The sequence below is a fragment of the Apium graveolens genome, chromosome 8 (assembly GCF_009905375.1).
Source record: "Apium graveolens cultivar Ventura chromosome 8, ASM990537v1, whole genome shotgun sequence".
Lineage (NCBI taxonomy): Eukaryota > Viridiplantae > Streptophyta > Magnoliopsida > Apiales > Apiaceae > Apium > Apium graveolens.
The window spans coordinates 82,581,982-82,593,633 of NC_133654.1; positions in this window are offsets into that span (position 1 = coordinate 82,581,982).

The window sequence follows — 11,652 nt, forward strand, 5'->3', positions numbered from 1 at the left end:
GTGTTGGCAGGGTCAAGTTTTCAAAATGATGTTTGCATCAAATGAAGTATCTCGTAACTTCATTTTATTTTGATGATATTTTAAAGATTTAATCTATTCAAATCTGGTCTTGTACTCTCATCTACGTGATGAACTTTTGAAACTAATTATAACTTGAACGGTGGTAGTTCAAGTAGTATTTGGAAAAGATATAAGTATATTGGAGTATCTTGTAACTTCATCTTTTAAACTTATATCTAGTAAATGATTATCTTATGCATGACAAAGATTTTCAGAAAAAAAAACGTTGAGACAAGGTTAGATATATGAGATCACCTTGCAACAATATTTTTATACAGTTATAAACTGGAACTCTGTGTATATTATGTATGGAAGAGGACTTCCAAGATTTTGAAAAGTATATATGTATATATACTGAATATTTTGCGACTTCATCGCATTAAGATATCAACTTGGTTCATTTCTTTTGACCAAGACTTTCATGAGTACTATGAGAAGGCTCATATACTATTAATCATTATACATATTATTTTGGTGGGCTTGCTGCTCACCCTTGCTTTCTTCTTTCATCACACAACAACAGATAGAAAAGATGAACAGAACCAAGCTCCCGATTCGCAAGCGATTAGGAGACGTTCCGCAGTTTTCTAGAAGCATTGATGCCGCCGTAGCTGAGGTAGGAACTACCAATAGGCTAGGCTTTCAACTTTTGATGTACCAGATTTATTTATATTTATGAATTGTAATAATGGCAAAGAAATGTAAATTTATTCAGAAAACCTTTTAAGGTGTATTGGCAGATAATTGTGGAATAAAATGACTTGTGGTTATTTTTGGATGTTCATCTCTGAGACTATAACGTGTGGTATGTGTGTTTATTGTGGGGTCACAGTACAGAGTAGTTGAGTAATTATTAAGATTGGGTGTTATTAAGGGAAATGGAACTCGTGACGACCCGGATCCCCGACCCCGGATCTGGGGGTGTTACATAAAATTACTCATCCAAATTACAAGTCTAATACCAAAATATTAGTCATACCATAGTATACATATATTTCAAATAAAATACAAGCATTCCATTAGCAAACTTATACTATACTAATTTTTAAGTACACTATTCTTAAATTCCGACAACTCCATCCAATTTAGCCAATCAACCCGATTCCGACAAACTAAAGAAGAGTCTGACTTCTGCATGATTAAACCAAAGAGCAGCAAATCAACCCTGCAGGCTGATGATACCTGAAACATTGATAACAGATCATAAATTAATATCATAGCACATAAACAGCACATAATTGCTAGCTAACTAATAAAATTAAACAACACATAATTCCTAGCTACCTAATATATAATAGATATTTTACAATTGATTCGTTGTCAACTGAAGGCTTACCACAGGCCATCAGTCCACCAGCATTTTCAGTGCTTTTGCTGAGTTCGTGGCCACCTGAACATTTACACAAGTATAAGTTAATCGATAAAGTCTTTAGTAACATACTACTGTGCTAAAAAGTAGAAACACATCCTATTTTACTATGTCACATGCCTTGTTATTTTGATTATAAACTTTTGAAAAATACTATAAATATAAGACCCCTGAGTCACTACTCCTTTAGGACTGACCAAGATTCAGCTAGCAGGCTTCAATTTTTCGATAATAAACTTCATAGTTTTTTTCTTGAGTACAAATAGGTTAGATCAACCAAAAATCATCATGTGTTGTACATCTTTTTTCTCAGGCCTAAAGATGCGGTTTAGCGAAATCACTAGTGTTATATATATATACACATGGTAATTCATTGTTTTTACATATTTGCAAAAAAGTATAGAAGAATAATATTGTCTTGAATCAAGACTAACCTAATTAGGAAAGCAGGGTGTGATGTGCACATGTGGTGGAGGGTGTGACAAGCAATCTAAATTAGAATTAAGAAGATGGAGCTTAAGTCCAAGTTTACCTGAAAGAGCTATTAAATCAGTGACTGATAGACCTTGATACATGAACTTAGAAATCATAGAAAGAAGGCCTTCATTTGCTTCGGGTAAATTTGATGTTGCAAGTTCATAGCCTGCAGTTTTTGCGTCTTTTCTGCCTAGAGGTACATACCAATAAGGTCCACCAACCTGCAAAGATCAACAAGTGAAAACATGACATTAGCTCAAATCCTGCCAATAACAACCTCATTCTCACATACAGAAAGTCCAAATTGTTCTTGATTACCAAAATAGTTGCATCTCGTGCAGCTACAGTGAAGATATCAGCACAACAGACTATTCCAAGGCACTCTAATTCCAGCTTATTCTTGATCTGATCAATGATATCGAAGCCTTTTAATGTATGATGATTAATGCAATCTTTCTTTTCTCCTTTAAGCGTGTACGTATCATCCAACAAAACTGAACCATCACATCCCTGCAAGTATTCACATCAATAATCAGTACTAGCTACAAGTTATTCTCCTACTACTAAGAAGAAGCAAGCAAAATTTTATAGCTAAGAAAGGCCATCTCTTAATGTACATTATAATTAACAGAGTGGATGAATGATGGATGCGATCATCTAGAGTGATGATACCTCATTTGCTCTATCAGTTGGGCCAAAATATACTTGTCTACCTGAAGATAAAAGAGAGAGATTATAAAAAATCTCAAAGACTTCGCCAGTAGGTTGATGACAAGTACAGAATGCAGAGTTCTTTTATTTTGAGAGTGAGATTTTTGGTTGGGATCACTTGGAGCAAGGACAAGTACAGAATGCAGAGTTCTTTTGTTTTGAACCTATGATAGGTCCAGTAACCGATCTGGATCATATGATGTATGGCTTCTATGTTTAATTTTATAAATAAGATGTTAAAGATTTAGTTATGCCTCAGCTGCAACTCACAAGTATCGTCCATAAGGATCACTAATGAGTAGCGATGGATCCTCCTATATCTTAAAATTACCAGGCTTGGAAGAAGCTACACCATACGATTTTGGAGCAGGGGAGGTGAACAAAGAACAAGTAATAAATCCTGGGCTAATTTACGAGACTACTACCAGTGAATATTATGGCTTTCTTTTTAATTTGGGATATAATTTGTCAACAATCAAGCTTATTGCAAAGAATATTCCAGAAGGATTTTCTTGTCCAAAGAATGCAAACACTGAGTTATCTCTAGTATGAATTATCCATTAATCACCATCACTTGAAGCAATGACAAGTATAAAGTGCGTAGTCATTTTGTTTTGAGCCTATGATAGGTCCAGTAACTGATCTTAATCATATGATATACGGCTTCTATGTTTAACTTTATAATTAAGATGTTGAAGATTTAGTTTATGCCTCAGTTGCAACTCACGAGTATCGTCCATAAGGATTACTAATGAGTCTATATGATTTACTAATCACACTAATAAATCAATTTTATAGTTAAATAGACAAGTCATTACCAAAAATGTGTATTCTAAAAAATAATAAAGAAAGCAAATTGTACCCTCATGTAGTTACTAGCAAGCAAAGAGCTAGCCCAGATAACGAGATACATGTGGCTGTCTGAAAAAAATTCAATTATGTTGTATTAAGATATGATAACATAAAGTTTGCTAAAAATAGAAATGTGGTCGAGAATAAAGTCAAAAATCCATATGACATTAATCTGAATTGAAGACGAAATCCATAAGGAATCGCATATCTGGGAACTGAACACATAAATCGGTTATGTATATTTATACTACAAAGCTAACTGTCAGTATGTGAAACTTTATACTATGATGTATGAAGAAAAGATAACATGAATCATAGATGTTGTCTGATACTTCAGAAAAAAATTAAAAAAATTAGTTATCGAATTTCATATCAGTACTTATGTTACACACAGGCCACAGTACTAAACAAAGACTATAAGTTTGAAGATTGTCTCACACTCAAACATACAAATATGCAATAATTAGCAACTGGGTTACTGTGGTTGTCATATACCTTTAGGAACTTGCAAGATTCATTACAATCTCCCCAAATATTTTCCCTTTAATTTTATGTACAAGTACATATTTGCAAGATATATTTATTCTTACCACAAAGCATCTAGGAAGCAAGAGAAACAGATGCCTGTTACGTATCCAACCTACAAAAAGACAAGAGTTGTTCAGCTCAACAAATCTCTTAAGTACAATATCAACAAAAATCAACTGAATCGATATGGTTGAAGCCATAAGCTATATTTATGCATAACCAAAAATTATGATGGTTATAATTAGAGAGACAAACACACCAATATTATTAGTGAATTAGAGTACAAACATGCCTATTATGAAAAGTACGTGTTTTACATTTTCTCCTATATCCTCTTATTTCCCAGTTCCTTTACATTAGCTTCTATTTGCATGTGTGTTTACACGAGATATATCTATTCTTACCACAAAGCATATTTGCAAGATATATTTATTCTTACCACAAAGCATCTAGGAAGCAAGAGAAACAGATGCCTGTTACATATCCAACCTACAAAAAGACAAGAGTTGTTCAGCTCAACAAATCTCTTAACTACAATATCAACAAAAATCAATTGAATCAAAATGGTTGAAGCCATAAGCTATATTTATGCATAACCAAAAATTATGATGGTTATAATTAGAGAGACAAACACACCAATATTATTAGTGAATTAGAGTACAAACATTCCTATTATGAAAAGTAGGTGTTTTACATTTTCTCCTATATCCTCTTATTTCCCTGTTCCTTTACATTAGCTTCTATTTGCATGTGTGTTTACACGAGATCTTAGCTATTCCAAAAGGCAGAATATTGCAATTTGCAAAAGGAAGAAGCTAGCATACCTATAATCCCACATACAATATTACATTTACATACTTGCTCTCAGGACTGGAAAATGGGTGAACACATGACCATAACACAAACACAACATATTTAGCATTTAGCAAAGGCAGTTATACCTTAAAATTTCAAACTTTAAAATTCCAAATTATACTCTATAGCTCAAGTTTAAAATTCCAGATTTGAGAATATCACATATTTAAATACACATTCTGCCAAAAATAAAGCAAAAATGTTAAAAATAGGATAATCCATAATAAAGAAACCACATTAAATATAAACACAAAGAAGCACAAAAAAATCCCCCAAATAACAAAACATAAAACCCAAAAAATGTTTCTTATATACATGCACAAAAGAAAATATATAAAAGGATATACTATTTCTTACATACGTTTCTTACTATTTAAATCGTAAAAAAGAGGGAGATAGAAGAATATCTTACAGAAAGCTCCAAAGCTCCAAATATGTGAATTTCCTGATGCTCCAAAATCTCAAAGTTCCAGAGCTCCTTTCAAGCCCAAAAGCTTCTACTAAAGTATATCTTACTAGTTTGAAGCTCAATTTGAAGCTCCAAAGCTTGAATTTGAATTGGGTCTTAAACTAGGGTTTATGCAAAAAGAGAGAAAGAGATGATATATGAGCGAGAGTTTTAAGAGAGAAAAAGTGGACATATGAGTGATGAGAGAGATAGGCGGCGAGAGAGACGAGAAAGAGGCGGTCAGAGAGACGAGAAAGAGGCGGCGAGAGAGATGAGGGTCGCGGGAGAGAAAGAGAAAGAGGGGAGGGTGAAATATATTTTGGAAAAGGGGGGAATAAGTATAAAGTGTATAATTTGTTAAAATTAAAGGGGGGAAGTGTACTGAAACCGTGGGGAAAAAGGACAAGTAAATTTTTATTTTTTAAAAAATGATCATAGACAACGGTTAACAAAATTAGCCGATGTCAAAGTTAAAAGCATATATTTGGCCTTTTTAATTTCTGAACATAGACAACACCTACTATGTGAAACCGATGTCAGTATTCGTATTCAACATCGCTTTTTTCTAAAACAATGTTAAATAGGATTTTAACATCGGGTACATTACATGCCGATGTCTAAGCACCGATGTCGTATCTACTATTTCTAGTAGTGGTTGGTCATTCCCTACGGCCTTTTAGAATGGTCAACAGTATTTTATCACTTTTATACCTACCCTATTGGAAAATAGGTATTTAAAAAGGCACAAAATAAGCACAAATTCCCATTAGTTTGGTTTGTTTTTCTTGGTGAAATATGTGTGAATACAGAGGTCCAATTACATTAAAATCAATTCAATCAATGGGTATCTCAAAATAAATTTTTCTAATAACCAATTGACAAATGCGTATCTTGTATAAAAAAGATACCTAACTACCAAATGGGTATCCAATGGAGTAAAAACAACTATTTACTTCAAAATTAAGTATTTTAGTTATTTTTTTTCCAAAATTTGAGTAAAAAATCCCTAAAGCGCTTGATTCGTTTCTTAAATGAATATAAGAAATTTGCTATTTTTTAATCTTGATTATGTACATACTAGTTGCGCGTATATCTATAATTTAGTGTACAATATGGTTTGAAGGTGAATAATGTATTCAATGAAAATATTAGGGTTAGTATTAGGTAGGCGAAAATACCACAAGACAGAAAAAATAAATTTTATTGAATGTATAAGAATATGGCAATTGAGCATACAATTGGTCAAAGAAAGATTGTTCAACATAATAGAATTTCATAAAGATATTTGATGGTACATTATATTATGCTCTATTTTTTCATCATTTGGAGCTTTGTTATTCATACTACACATTTTGCCCTTAGAAGAATGAGTCGGACATGGAGGGAAAAATTGAAAGTTTTTAAATGTCTTTTTGATATAACTTATATATTTTTGGATGTATCCTACTTTTGTACTTTCCATAGGTGGCAATTCCAAATTAAAATTTGAAGAATAAGTTAAATTGCGAGGATGATTATTTGAGAAAAATTACGGCCGAAATGTGTGAAGACTTTAAAACATATTGTGTAATTTTATATAACACAATATTGACTATTTCATGCCTTCTTTGTTAGAATATTTTATAATATTCACAGTATTTGGGCTTACAAAATATGTATAATTATATTTAATGCCTATTCTACATTTAGACTAATTAAGTGGTCTAAAATAAAGGGTCCAGTAATATCTTATTCAGTATAAGATTTGTAATGTGTAATACCCAATGAGAGTCCGATTAGGGTTAATAGGGTCTAATTGGGCTACTATATAAGTAAGTTAATAGGGTCTTGGTCCCCGGGACTATTCACAACCTTTACACCTCTATTCCTATCAATTCGAGTGAGATATTGCTAGAGGCCAAATCAAGTTTTTTGAAGATTAAGTCCCACAATCTGTATTCATAATCACTACACCATAGATTGGCTATGTCAACCACATTTTTAATAACTTGTCGAAAAATGTTGCAAATTATAGAATAAATTATATGTATTGTAAAGACTTTTAAAAATGTTGCGAATGGAGCACAAAAAATGGAGGGAGTTGAAAACTATAACTCTATTGCAATAAATTTGTTAAGACGTTGCGGTATATCCAATTTTTGGGATCAAAAAATTTGCGGGCTTCTAATTTATTTAAGCAAAAACTTTTGCCGGGCTACCTAAAAGAGAAAAACACACACCCATATAATATACTATCACATACACTATTATACACCCATACAGAGGACACGACAGCCGCCAAAGAGAAAGAGTAAGAGAAAAAATCGAAATCTAATATTGAGTTTGAGAAGAAGATTTGAGCTGCAAAAAGGTAAAAAATCCACCCTCATCCTTTTACCCCTTTTCTCCTAAATCGATTGTTCATGTTCTTTTTTATTTGAGTATACATATTCTTCTTTGTTCAAATAACTATTTCAAAATCTTAATTAGTTTCTTTGTATATGTTCAAATGTTCTTTTATGTGCTTAAATTAGTTATTTGTGTTTAATTCAGTATGAATTTGATCTTTGTTCTATTTTATTATATGCTTTTATGTTTTCTTTGTACCGAATCTCTTAAATTCAGGATTTCTATGTAAATAGGGATTTTATGAGATTATTGATTATGTAATGGAGATCGAGTTCATAAGATTTTAGACTTTATAATTTTATAGAGAATCAGGGACTGAGGCAACTTTACCTTGAACCCTGAACCCTGTTTTGCGACCTATTTTACCTTTGTTTTCATTGTTTTAATGTTTTGTGTCATAGTATCCTTGCTTTTGGATTTAAATTCCATATAGTAATTGTATATTTCAATCCAATAATTAATAAGGTCACTTTTGGTATAATGTTTAGTTGCTCAAGGAGAAAGGGATATTACCAGAATTTAGTCCATGTGTGGAGAAGATCGGTTGCTCAGGATGTAATTGCAAGAATATTAAAGATCTTGACTGAATGTAGTGTTAAGCCTTTTTTGTAAAAAATAAACATTTTACTAGAATTAGGATGCTAACCTCAGAGGTTTGCTTTTAGCTTTAGCCAAAATGGTTAGTTACTATCACTGCCAGTGACAATATTTTGTTAGTGACTTGAAAATATATAATTTGAAACATACAGGAGTGATAGTGAATTGCTCTTATCTTTTCTTTTGGTTTATATTTGTACATACTAGTGTTGTTTTGGCAAAGTTCATCAAATTAGTGGGTGCATATTTTATTATCAATTGCATTAAATTCCTCACTACTATCTATAGATTTGTTAATTAGTTACTATTTTGTCTTTACAGTCCATCTCACTTGTAGCAAACGTAAAACCTATGTTCACTATATTTATATGCAAAAAGATTCTCATTTACTTATATGTATATGTAAAAAGGCACTAGTTATGTTCATATGTACACATAAATGGTGCAAGGATATAACAATTCTACAGCCACAAGTAACTGAATAGCTGAAAATATACGGTTCTTTAAATATAGTGTAACCAATTTTATAAAAAAGGCAGAACATGCCAGTATGGCTATTGTTCATTGAGCTGACTGCTGGATATTAAGGATAAGATGGTTTATATTTTCTCTATCTAATGACTGTAGCAATACAACGTATTGTGCTAGGTTTTGGTATGACAATAATCTTCACATATTTGCTCCTTGACCAGTACTTGACCTCTCTTTGATCTGCACTGTATCTTATTGATCCTTCACTTTGTCTTATAATTTCCCTCTATTCATGAATATACAGTTCATGAAATAAATAATATAAACTAAAATTTCTCGTTAACGTTACATTCAGATGCAAAAAGTGCAGTAGTTATGTACGTAAGTAGCACATACATGGTGCAAGGAAATTACAACTATACAGTCATAGGTTACCTAATAGATGACAATATATGGTTCTCAAAATATAATGCAATAAGTTCTATATTGCAGAACAGGATAGTAAAAGGCCCTAAGAAGATACCCTTAATATATTTGTTCATAGAATATATTTCTTCTCTGTTTGATCTACACTCAATCTTTTTTAGTATGATTGACTTCTCTTCCTGTTTGCACAAACAGGGTTGGAGTCCATACAACAACGCCGGGGTCTGATAACCGAGAAACCTGTTCTTCTTACTGGTCCTGGGAAGGTTGATATATTATGGGTTTACATTACACTTCTGTTTTTCTAAATTTTAGCCCCTTATACTTGTTGTTAGATATATTTGATAATGTCATGGCTAATATAATTTATGTTTAGATTTCAGATCTTACTTAACAGGACAAATCAGTACTTAACTGTTGATCAGTACTTATACTGGAAGTCAGGACTTAAGGATATCAGTACTTATATTATCAGGAGATAATCATCAGAAGTTAGATATCAGAACTTAAGTGCTGAAGGATGATCAGAGAAGGACAGTAGCTGATTAAAGGAAAGAAGATCGAGATAAACATAAGAAGAGATATGCATGAAGAAGGAATTCCGTGAAGAATGGAATACTTGGAAGAAAAGATATCTGATTGATATATTTTAGGAAGCAGAATTATATTCCATATCAATTAGCAATTATCTTGTAACTGTGTAGTATATAAACACAGACATAGGGTTTACACTAAAAGTGTTAAGATATTCGAGAAGATTATTCATTGTAACCCTAGCAGCTCTCGTGATATTTGTTCATCACTGAGAGGTAACAGTTCCATACTGTAACAGAGTTTATTGTTTCAATAAAGTTTGTTTTCTGTTACTTAATATATTAAAGTTCGATTTGATTGTATTATACACTGTATTCACCCCCTCTACAGTGTGTGTGACCTAACAAGTGGTATCAGAGCCAATCTGTTAACACACATACAGCTAAAGATCCATACACAATCATGTCTGACACAGAAACTCCAACTAAGCCTACCAAAACTGAAGAACCTCCAAAGCCACAAATTCAAAGTCGGTATGAGACTATCAGGGTTCCCATACTGAGACCATCTGAATATCCCATATGGAAGGTAAGGATGACCATGTTCCTGGAAGCAACAGATCCAGAATACCTTGATAGAATCAAGGAAGGCCCTCACAAACCAACCAAGCTCGCTGTTGCAGTTGCAGGTGAAGCAGCAAAGACCGTACCAAATGAGAAGAGTGATTATACTGCTGAAGATATAGCATCAATTGCTAAGGATGCCAAGGTACGACACTTACTGCATAATGCCATTGATAATGTAATGTCAAACAGGGTAATCAACTGCAAGACTGCTAAGGAGATATGGGTTGCTCTGGAAACAAGGTGTCAGGGAACGGAGACAATTAAGAAGAACAGGAAGACAATACTCACTCAAGAGTATGAACACTTTGACTCAAAGACTAATGAGTCATTGAATGATTTATATGATAGATTTGTCAAACTTTTGAATGATTTGTCATTGATTAATAAAGAGTATGATCTTGAAGATTCAAACCTTAAGTTCCTGTTAGCTCTTCCTGAATGCTGGGATTTGAAGGCAACGACAATAAGAGACAACTATAATCTTGATGAAATAACTCTTGACAAAATCTATGGTATGCTCAAGACTCATGAACTTGAGATGGAACAAAGAAGCAAGAGGAAAGGAGGAAAGTCAAGGACAGTTGCTCTTAAGGCTGAAGAAGAATTCCCCAAAGCAGCTTCCTCAAGGAAAGACAAGGGTAAAGCTCTTGTCATAAAGTCTGAAACTGAGTCATCAAGTTCTGAAAGTGATGATGACTCAGATTCTGAAAGCTTGCCTGAGACTGATGCTGATGAGGAGATGATGAAGCTGTGTGCTCTTATGGTGAAAGGAATCACAAAGATTGCATACAGGAAGTTCAGGAAGGGAAAGAAGTTTTCCAGGAAAGGCATAAGTTCTGATAAGAAGAATTTCAGAAGATCTGAAGGCAGAGGAGTAAAGTCTGACAGAGGAGATTACACCAATGTTAAATGCTATAACTGTGGTGAGAAAGGCCACATATCTCCTGATTGCAAGAAGGTAAAGGGTGACAAAGGCAAGGCTCTTGTCACAAAGCAGAAAAGTTGGACAGACACCTCAGACTCTGAAAGTGAGGAAAACTATACATTGATGGCAAATGTTGATAAAGAAAGTGCTGAGAGCAGTTCTGAAGCTGCTGAAATAAAGGTACCTCAGACTACTTATGCTTTTCATACTGATGATATTAATGAGTTGAGAAGATATCTTAAAACCATGTTTGTTAGTTATAGAGATCAAACTTTATCATGTGAAAGATTAACTTCTGAAAATCTTGCATTTAAGAAAAGAAATGATTTCTTAGAAAAAGAGTTAGTCATGTTCCATCAAACTCAGAAAGATAGAGATGATGCTT